Here is a 21,134-nt window from a genome sequence, read left to right as displayed (position 1 = left end):
CTATTGAAGCATCTTGGTCTTCCATAACACCTCAGCAGTGCCACAGGCTGATAGCATCCATGCCACGCCGCATTGAGGCAGTAATTAATGCAAAAGGGGCCCAAACCAAGTACTGAGTACATATGCATGATTATACTTTTCAGAGGGCCGACATTTCTGTATTTAAAATCTTTTTTTTATTGATTTCATGTAATATTCTAATTTTCTGAGATTCTGAATTTGGGGTTTTCATAAGCTGTAAGCCATAATCATCAAAATTATATCAAATAAAGGCTTGAAATATCTTACTTTGCTTGTAATGAGTCTATATAATATATTAGTTTCACCTTTTAAGTTGAATTACTGAAATTAATGAACTTTTGCACGATATTCAAATTTTTCGAGTTTCACCTGTATAGCTTATACATTGGAACAAAATGTTGTTTCTCCAGGACCATGGTGCAACACAGAACAGTACACAAGACTACATAAAGTGCAATACACAACAGAGTGCAGGACAATAAATACACAGAACAAAACATTAGATACATCGGACAATAAATACACAAGGCAGTAAATACACAGAAAATGAGCTGTAGACTGTAAACTATTTTGTAGTGTAGCAGCAATTATGTTAGTGGCATAGAAATACACACTGCAATTTTAAGCAACTTAAAATGTGTTTACAGCAGTGGGTACCAGTAGGTGCCACCACTACTGGCTAGATGTGCCATGGAATATCTGCTTAGTTCAATATTTGTATACCCACTGACAGGGGTGGACTGGCCATGGGTGGAGCTGGGACTTTTCCTGGTGGGCTGGCCTAGGCTGAAATGGGCTGCCGCTGAAACGGGCTGCCGGGTTATGCAGAACGTGCTGCAACTGGTTGAAGAGGACCAAAAAATGGTGCTGCGAAATGCAGAAAAGGACTTTCTCATGATATCTGAACAAGGATACCAGGGAGGGACATGCCTTGACTATTCGTAAAGCACCACTCAAAATAATTATGTCAGTAAATGTAAGTTTATCCACCTTCAAAAGTATCCTCACCCTCAACAAGATGCTTTAGACAACTTTATAGCTCAAATAATACATTTTCCTTAAAAACTCATCGAAATGCTTTCACACACAAAAAAATATAAGCTTAACTTTTAACTTCATATAGTTTTAAAGAAGGTTCGTTTGTATATTTTAAGTACAGATTTCTACATTCCCCCTTTAATGTAGGCTCTTAACCCTCTGGGGTCTAAGGGTGTTTTGGGCCCTGGAGAAGTTTTGACATGCCTTGACATTTGTGCTTTTATAAGTTGCTTAAAAACATATTAATGGCTAAAGTCTGATAACACTGAATTCAGCACAAACTGGGCTACAATAATATGTGAGCAACATGTGTGAACATGTTTGTATTTTTGAGAAAATAATGTTTATGCTTGGTTTAAAAAAAAAAAAGAAAAAAGTAATTGAAATAAGGCCATATACCACACACTAAACATTTGTTCATAAGACTTTTGAGAACAGTATTTTGCAGCCTAGATTTTTTGCTACAAAATGATGTGAAAACCATCCTGATCACTCATTCATACAAAACAATATAGTCATTTAACTTTTGTGAGACAATTTTAGTGTTAGAAAGGCCATATGCGAGTAGGCTTGAATTATCATGAATACTGATGTGATTCACACCTGAGGAGACAAAGACCCCTCCCCTGGGCCTATCACTGAGGAATGTGACAGAAAGATAATGAATGTAAGGAGACTTAATGATCAAAATCAAGTTTTAAGTTAAAAGAAGTAAACTGACTATACGTTTTCTTTACATAAAGACTTTACTTAATTTTAGACCTACACTACCGTTTAAAAGAAGACTCTTCTTTTAAATATAGTTAAAATACAACATTCATATTATTTTTATATCATATTACATATCATGTTTATATAATGCAGCATACAATTGAAATACCTGCTTTAGCCAAAACAGCGTTTAAATGTAACTAAAACTTGCATATTACGAGGAATATTTCAAATTTCAATACTCTGAATCCTGGCTGGAAAGTCTGGCAACAGTCCCACTAGTACAATATGTACATGTTTATATAAAAGAGCATGTCAACTAATATGTAAGTAAAACTAAATTACTTGCATCCACGGCTGGATCAAGTCTCTCTTCAAAATGCAAACGTTCATGCTTTTTGAAGCGCAGTCGGGGGCGTTTACCATTTGCATTGATCGCCTCAGCACATTTCTGTATGAATAACGCCCTCTGCCCATGGGTGTGATCACATTAGGGATAATTAGCTGAGCCAGGATAAATTGTAATATGCTAAGTTTCATAAAGATTACATTGCAGGAGAATATTTGTTTTAAATTTGAAAATTCTTTGTTTCATGTTTGTGTGATAAGTATTCGCAGAGTCTCAGATCATTTATGTGACGTATTTCAGAAATACTCTCACAGAGACAAAGACGTCTGAAAGCGCACCCTTTTTATTTTCTTTATTTTACAAAATCACAAGGTTTTGTTGCTATTGTGAGTGGACACAAATAAAAGTAGACCCTTTATAGTCTAATGATGTCTTACACTGATCTGTATGCCCCAAAATGACAGAGTGTCTGTCGACCCCAGAGGGTTAGAATGTGTACGTCTATTTATCAGTGTGTTTACATGTAAGTCTATTTATGAGTGTGTTTACATGCAACACAAACTCTGATAAAAATCTGTAGTTTTAAAAACCAACAATGCAAGAAAACCACATTTACATGACCTTTGAAATTATCTGGTTCCCCGTCTGTCGCTCACTCGAAGTTGTGTCGAATGAAGCGACACTGGGGGACTTTCTTGAAGGCCTCGGTTACCTCTGAACTTGAGAAAAGGCCAATGAGAATTTGACAGACAGAATTTACATGTCCCTCCCCCGGATATACAGGTATAAAAGGAGGGAATCATGCATCTGTTCATTCAGATTTCTTCTTCGGAGCCGAGCGGTTGTGCGATCAGCAAGCTGAGTTCTCTCCAGTTCCACTCACCTCTGTAGAGCATTTGATGTTGGATCTACGCCGCATATCAGCGGCTTTCTCCTTCTCTGCACGGCAGTGTAGCTTTGCCCCTGGGTGCTTCGACAGCATTTCCTTAAACAGCAAATATACCTGTAAAAGAGTATATTTGCTCTAAAAGAGTATACACATTGGCATTGAAAGTCTTTTTAAAGATGTCTTTCCGCCTTTGTGTAGTTCCTGGATGCGGCAGATATCACTCCACATCTGATGGTGATAAGAGCTGCCGCGCGTGTCTGGGCTGCGATCACACGCAGGCTACGTTTTATAAATGGTTCATGTTCTCAGTGCGAGACCATAACCATGGCAACATTGTGGTCATGGCTTTCTTTCCTCTGAGAGAAAGCCACTTCACACCTCCTTCCTATGGGATTGGGGCCGGCACGGCTGGCGGTGAAGGCGATTTGGGGTGTGCAGCGGGCTGGGTTTCTCCGGGTAAATCCCCACGAACCACCTGCCCCCCAGCACGCTCGTTTGCTTCCATCCATGTCTGACTCAAAACCGGTTCGCCCCATGGCCAGTCTGATGTCTCCCTCGGACCCCACGAGCTGGATGATGATTTTTCCACTGCATCGGAGAGCATCACAGTGGCGTCTGATGCTGATGACTCGACTGGGCTGACATCTTCGGGTCTGCTTGTCCAGTCTGAGCCTGACGCACAGATGTCTGCTATGCTTGCCCGGGCCGCCGTGAGCGCAGGGCTGGACTGGAAACCTCTGGACCACTTCATCCCTCGGTGGAGGGCCGGGGGGAAATATCTTGCCGCAGCCCGCTCGGGCCACGGTACCCACATTGCCAGGAAAAAGAGAGCGGTTCCCTCACTCCTTCAGTCACCTAACCAGTGCACCCACACGCCCTTCTTGCAGTGAGAACATGAACCATCCACAAATGCTGCCTCGGTGTGATCGCAACCCAGACACATGAGGCAGCGTCTATTACCATCAGGAGCGGAGAGATATCGACTGCATCCAGGAACTACACATGGGCGGAAGGGCATCTTTAAAAGATGGATCCTGAAAAGAATGTTCAATGCCTGCTGTGTGTGCTCTTTTAGAGAAATAAACTCTTTTAGAGAAATACTCTCTTTTAGAAGTGCTGTCGAAGCGCCCAGGGTGTAAAGCTGCACTGCTGTGCAGAGAAGGATAAAGCCACTGATATGAACCGTAGATCCAACAGCAAACGCACTACAAAGGTGAGTGGAACAGAAGTGATATCTGATTGCTGATCACACAACCACTCGGCTCCAAAGAAGAAATCTGATTGAACAGATGCATGATTCCCTCCTTTTAGTGTATACCTATATGTCCGGGGGAGGGACATGCAAATTCTGTCTGCCAAATTCTCATTGGCCTTTTCTCAAGTTCAGAGGTAACCGAGGCCTTCAAGAAAGTCCCCTAGTGTCACTTCATTCGACACAAGGTCGAGTGAGTGACAGAGGGGGAACTAATGTTAACAAATTGAAACTTATCGTAAAGTGTTTCCAGAAGTAATTATTTATATATGTAATTGCATTTGAAAAGGAGTGAATAACACATCATTGTAAAAACTAATATCAAAAATGAGCTTCATGGTAACATATAAATTAACTTGTTTTATGAAAGTGGAAAATATGATTTAACTTCACTGCATCACAGATACATGCTGTGAGCTTTGAGACTAGGCAAGCAGTTAATATCAGGAATTTTATTTGAATATCCCATGTCCTTTTTTCTTTTCCCCCCTTCTGTTACAGAAAGTAAGAACAGCTTACCTTGCTTATATGGACCGCACATCCATGCTGAATTATTAGGTACATTTGATTACACCAACAAAGCTTGTTTCTGCCATTGTAAATGCTACTCAAACTTTCCAAGGTATTTCCAAACAATGTTCTCCATTTAAAATGCCAATCCAAACATTTGGATTTATATGGCCATCACACTCAATAGGAAATAAACAAGTTACATGTTACTGGTTATACTGTATCAGCTCTAAACGTTGAAGCATTCATCTTAGAAACATGTGCTTCAATACACTGTTTTATAACACTCTGGAATGAAAACCTGTATTTCCCCTTGAAATTATATATTTTTAAAAACACAGAACATCATGATAATTGGTATAATCTGATGCAGATTGCAGGTGTGTCAAGATGATACTTAGGAATAAATGATACAATTGCTCTGAATTTACAAAATCTTTGAAGGCAAGAAAATATCTCAAGCATGGTAGGTGGATGAAACAACAATGAACAAACATTTTGCACGGTCACAAGAAACAACTTTCCAAAAACATGGATGGGACAGTAGAGCAGAAGCAGTTTGTCACTAATTGTCTTTCCTAGACTTTATCTATTGATATTAAGTATCTTTTTGAACACCCTTTTGAAGTTTTCGTTGCACAGTGGGTATATAAAGGGATTCAGAGTAGAGTTGATGTACCCTAGCCAAATTGTGAACATGTGAAGATCATGATATACACAAGTTTCACACAAAGCCATGACCATAAAGGTGATGAAATATGGGATCCAGCACACCATGAAGACGCCAATGATGAAGCCAAGTTACCTGGCAGCTTTTCATTCCTTACGAATGTGCATACTGTGAATCCTCTGCTTAGATTGTTCACAGAACTTCTGCCATGTTTGTTTTACAGGAAATACATTGGTGGCAACCACTGGAGGGCTGTTCTCTGCCCATGGTGATGGTGGCGATGGCGATGTATCGTTATTGCAGAGAACAGTGGTGTAATTGTGAATATCCACGGTAGGTGAAATCTCGCAAATGTTACCAACAGAATTTGGCACTAGCACATTGCAATCATTCATATTTATAAACGTCTTGGGCTGAGTGTTTTTCTCAGACTGTAGAATACCAAGCGATAAAGATGGATGCCTCATGGGGGATTTGGCGATACCTTTCCCATCATTGGACTCTTGTATGCCCCTTTTCATACGTTTCGAAAGACTGAATATTGGTTTCTTCTTGTAACAAATTATCTTCTTGGTCTCAGACAAGGACTCATTATTGTCCATTTTGTAATGTGTCATCTGCTTCTGTTTTCACCACTGGGCCAGCAAAGTTCTCCCATTTTCTGTAATGTTCTCGCACTGCGATGAAAATCTGTGAGTAGAAAAAAAGCATCAGGAAAGATGGAATGTAGAAGTTGAAAATGGCTGTCAAAACTTTGAACCATGTCACAAAGCGGAAGTCTGTATCACACTGGTTCTCCAACTCTGGTTTTCTGTCGATGCGAGCAAACATCCGCCATCCCAAAATGGGAATTATCCATGTCATGGAGAGAAGCCAAGCGCTACAAATCAACAATGTTGCTCTTCCTCGTGTCCGATACTTTAAATACAGTAAAGGGTGATGTACAGAGCGGTACCTGTCCAGGCACAGGATGAACAAACTGAAGATGGAAGCTGTGCTTGCCACATAGTCCATGACCAACCAGAACTGGCACACAACATGACCCAATTTCCATTCATCCTCAAGCAAGTAGACTAGATTCAAGGGCATGACTGTGGCCCCAACAATGAGGTCAGCGATCGAAAGGCTTACTATGTAAAGGTTCCCAACCGTGTGAAAAGTCCTCTCTTTTCTAATGGCAATAAGGAACAATAGGTTCATGATAACTGTCAGAAGGGACAGAGTGCCAAGAAGAATACCCAAAACTGCATTGGTCATGTGATGATGGAAAGGAACAGACACATTCAAAACAGTTGTAACATTGGACTCTTGAAGAATACTCTTGATTTGGCTATTTATCATGTTGAGTACTGTAGAGGTCTCCATTGGGTAATCCAGCATGTCACATGATGTCAAAATTGTGAGAAAGCACACAGTGACATTGTATATTGAAATTCATATCCAAATAATGGAATTCCTGAAAAAACAAAACAAAGAAAATGCATCAAACTGTACTAGCACACTGAATTCCTATTGTATTTTGCTTATATTAACTATAACTATATAACTATAGATACTCATTACAATGAATTGCAAACAATGAATGGTGACGTGCATATTTCTGACATTGCCAGCAAGTGTATAATCCACATATTTTCAAAAGCACTAAGGCAAAGTGATTCATTAAACAGTCGTCACTGATATCAGACAATAGATCTAAAAAACTAAAAATGTCAGACAGCTGTAGACATTGTCTTGTTGCTAAGAGAAATGGCCTCTATCCAAGCTTCACCATATTTGAAAACCTGTACCATATAAAATTGTTTGCTGTGTCCTATGCTACCTCTCATTTTATGAGATATCGTTTTTATATCTCTTTGCAAGTTATGCCTGCCTACCCAAGAGTATTGTTGTGATTTTTAAGGGTCTTCATAACAATTTCATATTCCAGAGGAAAGAACATGAAGTGCATGATACATCACTCAAGTGCTTGTACGCTGCACCCTTTTCAGTGTTACTGGTTTCCATAGGTGACAAATGCTTTATTATATGTATTGTACTTTCAAGTATAATTTAATGTCAATATATTTGCATGTCATTGGATTTGTAATATGCTAGATTCAGATTAAAGTATAGGAATGTGTGCATTACCATATTAGTGGTATACCACATAATATGATTTAGAGCCCTTGCTTAGGGGATAGATTGGGTAGCATTTTTTTATCCTACTGTCGTAAATTAGGATTAATACAAATTACAGCTGTTGAGTAAACAAGTGAACATAATAAAAAACACACATACAGGCAAGAGTCAACTGTTGAGTCAAAAGGTTGAACTGTGTTCTCAGGACAGTGATATTTTTAATAAATGTCAGGCTGGGACAAGCTAATACATTTATGAAATTAATTAATTACAGTAACTACCTGTTGGCCAAAACAATGCTTCATATGTGTGTGTCACCTTGTAAATTGTTGCTCTTTCATAAATCATTTTCTGCTTTATATGCTTTGTGTGAGGAACAGGCCATAATTCCAAACTGGCACCTCAAGACACTCTAGGGGTGCTTTCACACTTGGTTTGATTGCTTGGACCGAACCTGAGTTTGTTTCTTCCCCCTCCTGTTGCCTGCGCTAGTCTGTGTTCACATCATATTATTTGGGTCCAAACCAGGATCCGATTACATCATCAACATGCGTACGAGCTGCAGTTGTTTACCACTGTAACTAGGTAACATCTTGAGAAGACGCCACTGTGTTAAGTGAAGTATTAAAGTTTGTCTTTTTGGATTTTCAGGTGTTAATCAATTGACTGTCGGGACTTCCTGCTGAGTTAAGGCCTGTTCACACCAAACCTGTTTTTCCTGTGTGATTGTTTATTCCAAACAAGCTTTTGAACAGGAACAATGGATTCCTGTGGCGCTATTCAGGGGGTCCAACAAATCGTCCGCTGACAACCGATGTTTTTAAAAAAAAAAAATTTGGACTGTAATGAAAACTGATTGTCCAATGAGATAAGAGATTTTTTTATTTTTTCCAGAGTCACTGCAGCTGCTCAATCCAGAGCATCGGTGCCGCTAATCAACTGGCAAACACCGGCACTACAAGCCACTGTGTGTATCAGTTTTTTAAAGCTGATACACACAGTGAAAATGATATACTTAAAAATAAATAGTTGCAGTTCTTAAAAACCCTTGGTACTTCAAACATAAACCCGGTCTGTGAAAGTATGAATGTCTGCTTATGGTGTTTTGTCTTAATGTACATTATTAACACGTATATCAATTTTCCTATATATTGTTATGGCATTAAAGATATCAGCGAGGTTCGGCAAGTTTGTTTGTACTAAGCTCATAGTAAAATATCCCACAAAAACAGGGATGTCCAAATGAAAGATTTTGGAAATAATTTGGCCAGCTATTGAGAAATTATATGAAATTCTTATTCTGAACGCTGGGTGTCACTATCCCATACATCCATTTTCACAGCGAATTTATTTCCACTTGAAAAAATTTCCTGATACCACACATAGTACAACTGACTAGAGCTGCCGTTGTGCAGTGCGAACAGCCGGACCGAGTTAATTGAGCGTGCACAGAGATATGTGAGCTGGAGCACAATCTCCTAGAATGTCTTCCGTAGCGCCAGGAAGTTTATTCATTGTTGTGAATTGTTACTTTGATGTTGTATTGAAATGAGAAAAAGTATTCACTGACTTCTCAGCGCCAATTGAGAGTAAGGACATAAGAGAGTAATTCACAAATCATGTCATATCAAGAAAATATAACTTATTCTCATTATTGATACGCATCACACCCAAAACCGCTTGTGCTTTGCAGTGTCACTGAATGGATGTCAAAAAATAAAAACGATAAATCCAAGGGCATTGAAAGTAACAATTTCTTACCCAGTATAATATTTGTTACATTACTGCATTGTCAAAAATGTACTTTTCCATAAAGTTGCCACAATTGCCCTATAGGTATATTTTCAGGGGAATTTTTATGTTTATGCATTTAGGCATTTTTTTCTAAAAATATCAAATGTGTCATTCTTTATTCAAAACATATTTTATGTGATAGTGTGTAATGCTACTCTTACGGTAGAATTTTAAGAAAAAGAAAACAAAATGCATCACTCTTTTATTACAAGCATTCTTGGTGAGAAAAATATTCTTTATCCACAAAAATTGTGATTAAAACTTGCATAATATTAGGCATACAAAATATAGATGATGCAATAGTGGCATCTAGCCTTTTTTAAATGATTATTATTACAACGGTGCAGCCAACAACACTATTTCTTTTTGCATCTGGCCCCCAGTAGAAAAGGTTTGGACTCCCCTGCAAAAAAAGATTTGCTACATGCAATATTTTAGACAAACAAATTGCAGAACCACACTGCTATTTTTATTGCAAGAACAATATAACAAAGTATTGCAATAATTAAAATAAAGAAAAGACCACTAGCAGTGTTTTCTTTTATATTATTTTTAATATATGCATCATATTTTATACTATACCTGTTATACTCAATGTACATTATACCATGTGTATTTATATCATTTTACCTTGCATTAATTATATTATCCAGGCATTATAAAAAGAGAGGTTGAGTTTGGGAGTCTGTAGCAAAATACATGTGCATATACATGTGCAAATAAATATAAAACAGTACTCTTTTCTCATCTCACTCGCATAAAAAACACGGATTATATACTCCTCAAAATATATCAACACCATGGAAAGAACATAATGAAACAGTTATGTCAAAGAAGGTAAATAAATGCTTTAACAACGTTCAGTAAATTAATCTCTAAAAGGGGTGCGGACAGGAGACTGATATAACAACAGCACCACAACAGTGCCACCTACTGTGCAGGAGTGAAATCGTTTTTAGTTTCATTTTTTCGGTGTGAATAGACCTTCCGTCAGATGTTCGAATAGCAAAATTGTCATGAATTTGGTGTGAACAGGCTTTTAATGTATTCAAGCACTGAAAAAACACATATTTTTTGTTTTAAAAAAGTATTCTGTTACTGAGAAGAACTGACAAGCTGATTCTAACATTAATTTGATTTAATTTTAAAATAAACCCCCTTTGCTTTGCAGGGACACCTAGTGGCTGCTTATACAGCTACAGCTAGAAATGGCCCTGCTGGGGGCAGTGGTTTGAATTTTGGTAAATACAGACCAAGTTTAGCTGAAGAACTTTTGACCTACTGTCACTTATTTCACATTGAATCTTGTGATGAAGTTCAACCTTTCTGAATGGAATGCAAGCAAGAATGAGATTTGATAGCTACAGCGGAGGAAAGAATTTCAGTGATTAATTATTAGAATTTTTGTCTGTTCCTCAGACAAAGCTATCTTATGTCTTCAGAGGACTTGGAATACATCTCACTAGTCCACTTTAATGGTGCTTTCTGGCTTTTTTGGAGCTTGACAGCCCCTGGTCACTGTCTACTATTGTTCCATGGAAAAGAACAGCATAAACATCTCTTTTTTTTCCAAGGGGGAAAAAAATAAAGTCATTCGGGTTTGGAATTTGTGAATGAACTGTTCCATAAATGCTACTGTAGCTTTAATCTCCCTTTTAGGTTTTGGAAATGGAATTGAGTGTGGTCAATTTGCTGTAACACAGAATAATTAAAATGATTTGCAACATTTCAAAAGTCATTTTCTGCAGTGTTCACTATCGGTCTTGTTTGAAGGCTATGTTCAGACTGCAGGCAAATTGGATTTTTTGTCAAATCAGATCTTTTCAGGCAGACTGTCCGCACTATTAATTGCAAGTGATCAAATCAGATTTGCGCATTCAGACATAACCAACTTATCTGCATGGGTTGCTTTGATAACGCCGTAGGCGTACTCACGTGCATTGTTGCCAACTTAGCGACTTTGTCGCTATTTTTAGCGACTTTTCAGACCCCTTTAGCGACATTTTTTCAAAAAAGCGACTAGCGACAAATCTAGCGACTTTTTGGACAAACCTTAGCAACTTTCCAAATTCCAAATATCGCCAGTACTGCAAGCGTGAGGTCTTACTTCCCATGGCGTCTGCTCTGTTCAGTGAGCGGATGAGAGGAGCAGCACATTCCGTTGACTGCACGCCAGCGGACATAGACATGAATGAGCTGCGCATGTGCACGCTGTGTTAGCAGGAACCAATCAGTGATCACATAGCAGCTGCCTTCTCCTTTGTTTTAATTCAAAACATTTAATTTCACCGTTTTTTCTTGGCATGCGCTTATATTCACTACTAATCAGAGTTTTAATTCATTCCGGTTTGGTTTCTGAACTCTCCAACTTCAGATCGTATATTTACAGACTCTATACATTTTACTTATCCAGACACAACAATAAACCTTCTTCAAACTCATAAACATGTAACGTTAGCTAAGTTCCGTTCCGTTGTCAACAGAAAATATGTAATTGAGAACCGTTTTACTGGACATTCGGCTATATACTTATATAAAAACAGTATGAGCACGGTTTAGGGGAGATAACCGTTATTATAAACTGAAGTAGGCTACAGTACCAACAAATTAGGCAGAATGCAAATACAACGCGATGACGTCATTAATATGCTAATGACGCATGACGTCATCTGGTGACTTTTAGCTACTTTTTGAGCAGGCTTTAGCTACTTTCCATTGAAAATAGTTGGCAACACTGCTCACGTGATGATGCTTTCAAAACAGATGTGGGAAAAATGAGGTGCATCATCTCGCTCTCCAAATAAGTGCCCTGTCCAGTCACGGTGCAGAACTGAGCGACGGAAAAGACTGGTAGACTAATATTGTGACGTTCCATGCTGCAATCACCGATTTTTGACGTCATCGTTGTGTTAAGAGTGACGCAAAATACCAATTTGAAATCCCAATTGAGCAGCCAGAGCTCCAGACTGAGATGCATTTGAAAAATTTGAAACCACCTCCAGATGTTTTGAATCAGATTTGGAAAAATCAGATTTCATGTGGTTTTTGCTGCTCATAGTGGCAGTCTGAACAAGGCCTAAGAAAATTCCTTATAAAATTTTACATGTATCATGAAACAAAACAAGTCATCATTAATGATGTTGTTCCAAATTGTGTCAAATCTATTTAATAAAGAGGCATAATTGTGTCACACTGAACATTATTCTGATTTACTTTAGAGTTAAAACTCTAAATGCAACCAACATGCAACATACACATTAAATATTTACGCATTTCTGTAAACTTGAACCCAATGGTTTACAGTGTTTCACTAAGTGTTTGGAAATTCTTAAAAACACACCAACGGATTCTCAATACGCCTTCTGGAGAAAAGGCAAGCTGTATGGAATGTCTGAGTCATATCTTAACTAGCGATGCGCCTCGCTTAAAACATAAACTCGACCTTTAAAACGCTTTTCTTGTGCGTAAAATTTAGTTGCTTATGCAGCCTTTCATCTTGACCGTTGCTAACAATCTGGCTATTTCAATTTCGTTTGATAAAGGCCTCAGAAGCGAAAACGATCCGTAAATCTTCAACGAGAACTAGTGGCTCGAGTCACCACCTGTGGAATGAATTTGATTTGTGCGTTAAATCTCATAATTCAAGTGTCCGATGTCTTTCCAGGGCTTAACGAGACACGATATTAGCCTATCCATTTATAACATAAATAATTTAGTGCGTCTCTTCATTGTCATTAACTTCTAAATGTTATTGGCTGCAATTAAACGCAAAGAGAACAAGCATACCGTTACTTACACGTAAATCCCAGCAGAAATAATGTAATCTCCACAGATTTAATCTTCAATTCAGGTATACTGGATGCTGGCGGTTGCTTCACAGCTCTGAAGTGTCTCATGAATGTGTCATGTAGTGATGTGTCGTTCATGAACGATTCGTTCATTTTGAACGAATCTTTAATATGACTTGGGACTACCGAGTTGTCTCAGAGAGTGATTCGTTCATTTTGTGTTGACCGCGCATGCGCGCTACATCGCATAAGGTACATGAAGTCATAAATGATTAGTTCATCTTTCACGAGTCTTCGGGTTCGGCCGGGTCCGAGTCTTTCGTTCTTCCTGTCAGTCCCATAGAGACTATGCTGCTGTCAGTACCGGAAAGAGAAATGATTAGTTCGTCTGGTTCGGTTTCGGCCGGGTCCGAGTCTTTCGTTCTTCCTGTCAGTCCCATAGAGACTATGCTGTCAGTACCGGAAAGAGAAATGATTAGTTCGTCTCTTCGGTTTTGAGTCGTTCGTTCTTCAAGTCAGACTCACAAACCCATAGCACTATGCAGAGACAGAAATGATTAGTTCATCTTTCGAGTCTGAGTCCTTCGTTCTTTTGTCACGTGACAGCTGGTATCTCGCATCAAATAAAACATTAGATTCGTATTATTGACTGCGTCTGAATGTACACTGTTTTATATGTTGGGAATTAACATACAATTATCAAAATATATGTACAATAAACATCATCTGAAAAATAAAAAAGGTCCATCTTATTATTGTCCCTGTCCATCTCTTTTTTATTGTTAATATGTTTTTAGTTTTTATTATTATTATTGTTATTAGGATATATATATATATATATATATATATATATATATATATATATATATATATAAAACGTGTGTGTATATATATATATACACATACATACACACACACACACACACACACACACACACACACACACATACACAATGTGTGTTTGGTTCAAACAAGAGTTTAGCCAATGGTTGAGATGAATTGCAACTGTCACTCAAGGCTGTCACCAAGGGGATAGTGACCCTTTCACACCCATCCCCCATTGTTTTGCGCAAGGTGAGGAGCAGAGAAGAGACAGATCAGGACAATGTTGAACTCTAGAAAAAGGAGTGATGTTTGGACTCATTTTGTTGCAACTTCGGCCACTGAGGCAAAATGCAACATCTGCAAGAAAAATGTTTCTACTAAAGGAGGAAGCACTTCAAATTTGAGAAGACACTTGAAAAGCTCACATCCAACTGTGCTGTTAGCACAAGTTAGAACAGAGATTGAAGATGGTGGCCCTGCAGCAGCTGGAGCTGTGTCCACCACCAGCACCTCTTCTGCTGGATATTCAACTTCTTTGGCTGGCACCTCATCTGCAGAATCCAGTATACCAGCAGCACCTACCACCATCCAAGGAGCAGTTAGGTCAAGGAGGCCACAGCAGCAAACATCTATGAGTAGTTTCATAATGCGTCCAATGGATCCGTTAAAACAGAGCAAACTAGATGAGGCTCTGGTCAAAATGATTGCTTGTGACTTTCAGCCCTTTTCTATAGTGGAGGATAAGGGCTTTAAGGAATACTCACATCTTCTGGACCCATCATACAGCCTACCTAGCAGAAAAACTCTAACAAAAACTGTAATGCCTAGGCTGTTTGAGAAGTTAAGAGCTGACATCATGGACACAATCAAGAGAGCATCTGCTGTATGTCTTACAACAGACTGCTGGACCTCTGTGACCACCACAAGTTACATGGCTGTGACTTGCCATTTCATAGAGGACTTTCAGATGACCTCTTTTCTCCCGGACTGCTTTGTCTTGACAGACAGACACACTGCTGCTCACCTGGCAAGTGAGTTGACCAGGGTTACAAATGAATGGGGTGTGGTTGACAAAATTGTAGCCTGTGTCACAGACAATGCCAGCAACATTGTTTCAGCCCTGAAAGACCACCTCCACTGGGATCACGTACCTTGTTTTGCACATTTATTGAACCTCATTGTGAGAGCTGCACTGAAAGAGGTCCAAGCAATATTGCAAAAGGTCAAGACAACTGTTGAGTTCTTCCATAGAAGCACAGTTGCTTCAGATAAGCTGAAGGCCACGCAAAAACAGATGGGTCAAGAGCAGCTGCGCTTAAAACAGGATGTGGCCACAAGGTGGAATTCAACATTTTATATGTTAAAAGATTTATTGAAATCAAAGAGCCAATCATCTCCACCCTGGCTCTCACTAATGCATCTCTGCCAACCTTGTCAGCCTGATGAATGGGAAATCTGCAGAGAAATCGTGGATATTATTCATCCATTTGAGGAGGTAACTACAGAAGTGAGTGCAGAAAAGTAAGTATTTTTTAAATTTAAATTTTTTGATTATCATTCATATAAAATATATAACTCTATATTTCTTAATCATGCATGTATTTCTATGTGTAATATTGATTTTGGCTTTGTTATATGTACAGTATGTAAACAATTGTAAATTTTTTTGTAGGTTTGTGACTGCCTCCAAAATAATTTTGATGACCAGAGGTCTTCGGAGGATTGTTGCCCGGAATCAAAGGAATCCATCCAGATTTGAAGCTGTTAAAAAACTAGTGGACACCCTAATGTCAGAAATGACTAAAAGGTTTGGCAGAGTGGAGCTCATTGAGAAGCTTGCTGATGCAACTTGCTTGGATCCAAGGTTCAAAAAGCAAGCCTTTGTCAACCACCAGGCAGCAGAAGAGACTGTGAAGAGGGTTACAACAGCTGCAGCAGCTATTAACCCAACTCAGAGTGAAGAGGAGAATCCTCCAGATTCTGGTGTGACTTCCAGTGCAGGGGCCATGTTTTGGGAAGACTTTGATGAGAGGGTAGCAAGCTTGAGGCCTTCTGCTACCTCTTCAACTACATCAGATGCTATGGTTGAGATGCGGGCCTACCTTGTGGAACCACTCTTACCCCGTACATCAGACCCTCTGGCATGGTGGAGGAGATGTTCACCTGTTTATAAAAGCCTTTCTGAGGTCATGAAGGCTAGACTTTGCATTGTGGCCACATCTGTACCATCTGAAAGAGTATTTTCTAAGACTGGGCAGATTATCTCAGACAGAAGAAACAGGCTCAGCCCAGCCAAGGTCCGGAGCTTGTTTTTTGAATGCAAACATGCCTTAAAGCAGGCCCTAAATATATAGCCACAGTGTGTTTTAAAATTATTTCTTTTTTATTTATTTGAAAAGCCTGGCTTGTTGTGCAATATTGTGTTAGGCTTTATATTGTGATTTAAGTTATATGGTTATGCTCTGTGGCTTTATAGTGTCCTTTTCATTCTTATTTATTTTTTATTTATTTTTATTTAATTCCTTTTTGGATAGTTATCCAATTTTTTTTAAAGCATTGTTGGCAAAAAATAAACAAACAATAAACATCCAGTCAATATAGTGTGTACAGTGTTGTAATAAGCTATGTTACAAAGGTGTAGGTTTCATAGGTTTATTAAATAACTGCATATTTAAGTTATATACTGTGACTTTCCACAAAACAACTCGTAGACTTTTTAGGTGATTTTTTATGGACTAAAAAACATAGTGAATGGAAAAATGCATGAATACTACATTCTACATTACTACATTCAATGTTATAGAAAAGAATCTTCATGACAGAAATTCACAAATACATATGAAAAAAGATACAATTTGAGACCAGAAACGTAACATGTAACTGTAAAAGTAAAAATCAAATAAAAAAACTAACTACAACATGTTTGTAAGAATGATGTGAATTATGAACTAGGTTAAGTATTTAATAGGGCTGTCACGTGACAAAAGAACGAAGGACTCAGACTCGAAAGATGAACTAATCATTTCTGTCTCTGCATAGTGCTGTGCTATGGGTTTGTGAGTCTGACTTGAAGAACGAACGACTCGAACCGAAGAGACGAACTAATCATTTCTCTTTCCGGTACTGACAGCATAGTCTCTATGGGACTGACAGGAAGAACGAAAGACTCGGACCCGGCCGAACCCAAACCCGAAGACTCGAGAGTCGAGACTTGAACTAATCATTTATCTTTCCGGATCCGGACCGGTATGCTGCATGTGCATGCAGTCAGTGAGTGCATTGGCTGCTGTGTCACACCACACGGCCCACACACAGACACTGACGAGTCGACATCGACAACTAAGTATTTTTAACGTTTTGAAGTTCGAACCCGATGACACAAGAGGCGGAGAAAAAGGAGGTGAGGTGAACTAACTGCAATAGCTTAAACTTAAGACCCAATTAATAAATTAACATTTCGGTTTCTTATAAATTGGCTTTGGCTGCATTACCCTATAGTTTATTTTTATTTATTTATTTCAAATTGAATCAACATTTTCGTAAGTAGACTACTTGATGTTTTGGGCTATTTAACATGACATTTAATTATATTCTGCTGAAATGAACGAAATGACTCGAAAAAAGATTCGTTCATTTTGCTGAACGAGACTCAAAGATCCGAGTCAGTAAAATGATCCGAACTTCCCACTACTAGTGTCATGGGTGGACCGGCGACACACACGTACATACATAACTTACAGCAGACAGACCCACCACGCGCATCTTCAGTGGTGCAGAAATTCTTCACACGCACCTCGAAGCCATCATTTGTATTTAATATAATGAAACTGAATTTGTCAAAGCATTTGATGCAGACACAATCAATAATATCCTTTAGCTTTTGTGAAAACATTATCTTTAGTAATATTGTAATGATATAGTGTCAGAACATCTAATTTGTCCAAAATCAACAAAAGTTGTCAACACTTTATAGTAACTTCATTTTTAAGTGTTTCCTTGTCATGTCTGCATCAGCTTACTCACAGTGGGGTTACAAGATTTGTCCTAAGAGTGCTATACAAATAAATTGAATTGACATTGAATTAAATCATAATCATAATTTCATTTATACTTGTAAAATTGTATAATTGTATAACAGTGCAGTCAATATTTTTATAAGTATCTGTAATGAGAATCTGTAATAATAATAATAATTAAAAATATAATAACAATAAATGAACATGCTAAATTGTAATGGAAATAATGTGAAGATAATATGGTCCTTGAAATTAAACTAGACATTTTCTAATGCGATTCACCCATAAAGTGTTGATGTAATGACTGCTGTAATGTTTTAAATTACAGGAAAGCAAATGTTACATTGGCTATGTTTAGATTTTTAAGAATGAATAGGTGAAGCTCTGGGTCTCGAAGGAAAAATTATGGAAAACGAGAAAGAACAGATGATGAGACTTCTCACTCATTTTGAAGCTCTCACTTGCTCTCTGGTTATTAATTTGTTTTTGGAGCACAGCTTGTGTTGCATAGCAGCACTGAAAGGGCTAATGGACTGGATGTGTCTCTAGAAATAAAATGTCTTATCTGTCAAGCATGCCTGACAAGTCTTGATTGTATGAGCTACAGTCAAGAGCCAGAGGCTGGGCACACTATCTCTCATTCAGTATGTGTTAAGGAAATAGGGCATACCTTATTACAAGTCATTTATCAATGGGGAAATGAATACCACTCTAATTTCTGTTTTCAAGAGCGCATTTGAGGTCCTCTGATGAAGATGGGTAGAAGATTTTAGGTAAAAAGTTAAATGAATATTTAATGGAAACATTTAGTTGATGTTATTGGTCAATACATCACCAATTTTCAAAACTATTTGCATTTACTTGTTCATTTAAAATTGTGCGCCAAATGTATTTTATTCAATATTACAGAGTAGTCGTTGACCGATATGTTTTTTTTTTTAATGGTCGATGCCGATATCCAGAGAGCAGGGTGGCCGACAGGCCGATACAATGCTAATATATTACACAATTTAATATAGTATATAACAAATATCAAATTGCTATATATATATATATATATATATATATATATATATATATATATATATATATATATATAAATCATATTGTATTATAAATGGTAAATAGCAGTTTCTTCAGATTTCTGTTAAATCATGCAATTTTAGTAATTTATTTGCACATGAAGAAATTGTTAATATATTAGGATGAAGCAAATAACAGTACACACAGTAGTCCAGCAACCATGGATTGCATGTCCACGTTAGCAATCACATTACTCAGATACAGAATCAAACCAATTGTACATACAATGATAGTGAATAAGACATTTAATTATAGCACACGTGAAACGCTTTTACCTTGGGCAACATCTGAAAATGTAATCAGTTAATAGCTTAACTGACAACTGTTTTGAATGAATGTAATGCTTAAGCAAACTGGTCTCCGAACAGTTTGAAAAGCACCTTATTTTCATCGTACCTCCATATCCAGCTTTTTCCTAAAGAGAGACTTCCTCTCGGATGCTCCACACTTCCACTTAGTTGTTGTTATCTGCAACAACTAAGGTTACTGGTGATGGCAAGCAGCTAATGTTTTGGATAATTATGCACCGTTATAGAGTGTTATAACAATTACAGGTGGCTTCAAAACTACTGGAAAATTAATGTCACAATGATAAGCCCCCCAAAAGCTGCCAATGCTGAAACATTCTGAGTCAAACCAGATGTAATATTCAGAGGTTACATTAAACTAATTCTCCGTTACTTGCCTTTTTAAAAAAAACAAACATTGACAGATCATTCCAAATACTGTCTGTAATTTTGGAAGACAACAAAGATGAAAAACATTTAAACCAAGCCTTTGTTTTATTAATCATCTTTTCAAGGTTTATATCTCATGTCGTTCTGTGAGTGTATGTTAATGAGGAAGAGACCAAGTTGTTCTCAGTAGCGTGCATGAGAAGGTGGCACTTGTTAATGCAGAAATAATGCCAAAGTACATGCCACAAATCTGAAGATTTTTAAATGTAAACTATTATAAATATATGTCCTCTTTTCACGGATGTTTTCTCTTTTTTCAAACCTTAAAAAGTGACCAGTCGTGATTTATAGATTCCCTAAATGTCCACGATTTGGCTGTTTTTATATTGAACTGCTCAACCAAAAACTTAATTAAATCTAGCACATCACATGCATGAATTCTCTCTCTCTCTCTCTCTCTCTCTCTCTCTCTCTCTCTCTCTCTCAAATTCAAATGAGCTTTATTGGCATGACTTGTACAGTATTGCCAAAGCATTGGCCATTACATGAGCAATGAACAAAATTGATTATATAGTACATAAAGAAAATATCAATCAATCAATAAATAAATACATGAATACTTTTTTTTTTTAAACAAGAAAATGATTGATTGAAAAAAAACAAAACGATACATACATTCAGACATGTTAAGATATAATATTTCTGACTTTAGTTTTGTCCACTGGCTGACTCTCTTAGTATGTGGCAAGCTGCTACATATTTTGCTGCTGTTGTGATCAAGCTGCAGTTTTCTCTCAAAATAGGTCTTCGTTTTTCAGGATTTGGTAATGCCATAAAATGTTGTGCTATTTGTTGTAATTGTGTAAAGTAGACAGATCGGATGTTGTGATAGTGATCACAGTGCAGCAGGAAGTGTTCTTCTGTCTCCACCTCTCTCTGAGACCACAGTGAACACAGTCTCTGCTCTCACAGCTGCCATCTCTGTCTGTGCCATCCTCTCTCTATAGACAGACAGTGATCACTCAGTCTGTACTCACTTTATGCTCTTTCAAACAGCTCAGGTATTCTGCTGGTTTGTAATTTTTTCAGGTGTAAATAGAGTTCCATCTTCTTTTGTGATTTAGTGGCATCTCTCCAATAGGCAATGCAATTTTGTTTTTGTAATTGTATAATTTGTTTGGGCCAGATTATGCTGTGCTGGACTGGATGTAGTTTCAGCACCAGCTGTGAAAGTGCACTCCTGTTCAGGTTCTGCTCCTGGCACTGCAGGGCTTCAGCCTGGTATGAGCTCGGATCACTGCATTTTAGGTGCTTATAGAATTTCAGAGCTCTTTTTTGGATACTGATTAGTGAGGGGTATTGTCCTAATTCAGCTCTGAGTTGTTTGGTG

At 37.9% G+C, this 21,134-nt stretch overlaps 1 pseudogene; it reads right to left on the bottom strand.

The window, feature by feature from the left end:
* Nucleotides 1-5,355: 5,355 nt before the first annotated feature.
* Nucleotides 5,356-6,847, bottom strand: LOC127625701 (histamine H1 receptor-like; annotated as a pseudogene).
* Nucleotides 6,848-21,134: the final 14,287 nt, after the last annotated feature.

This window comes from Xyrauchen texanus, chromosome 32 (assembly GCF_025860055.1).
Source record: "Xyrauchen texanus isolate HMW12.3.18 chromosome 32, RBS_HiC_50CHRs, whole genome shotgun sequence".
Taxonomy (NCBI): domain Eukaryota; kingdom Metazoa; phylum Chordata; class Actinopteri; order Cypriniformes; family Catostomidae; genus Xyrauchen; species Xyrauchen texanus.
This window is presented reverse-complemented; position numbering and strand designations above follow the sequence as displayed.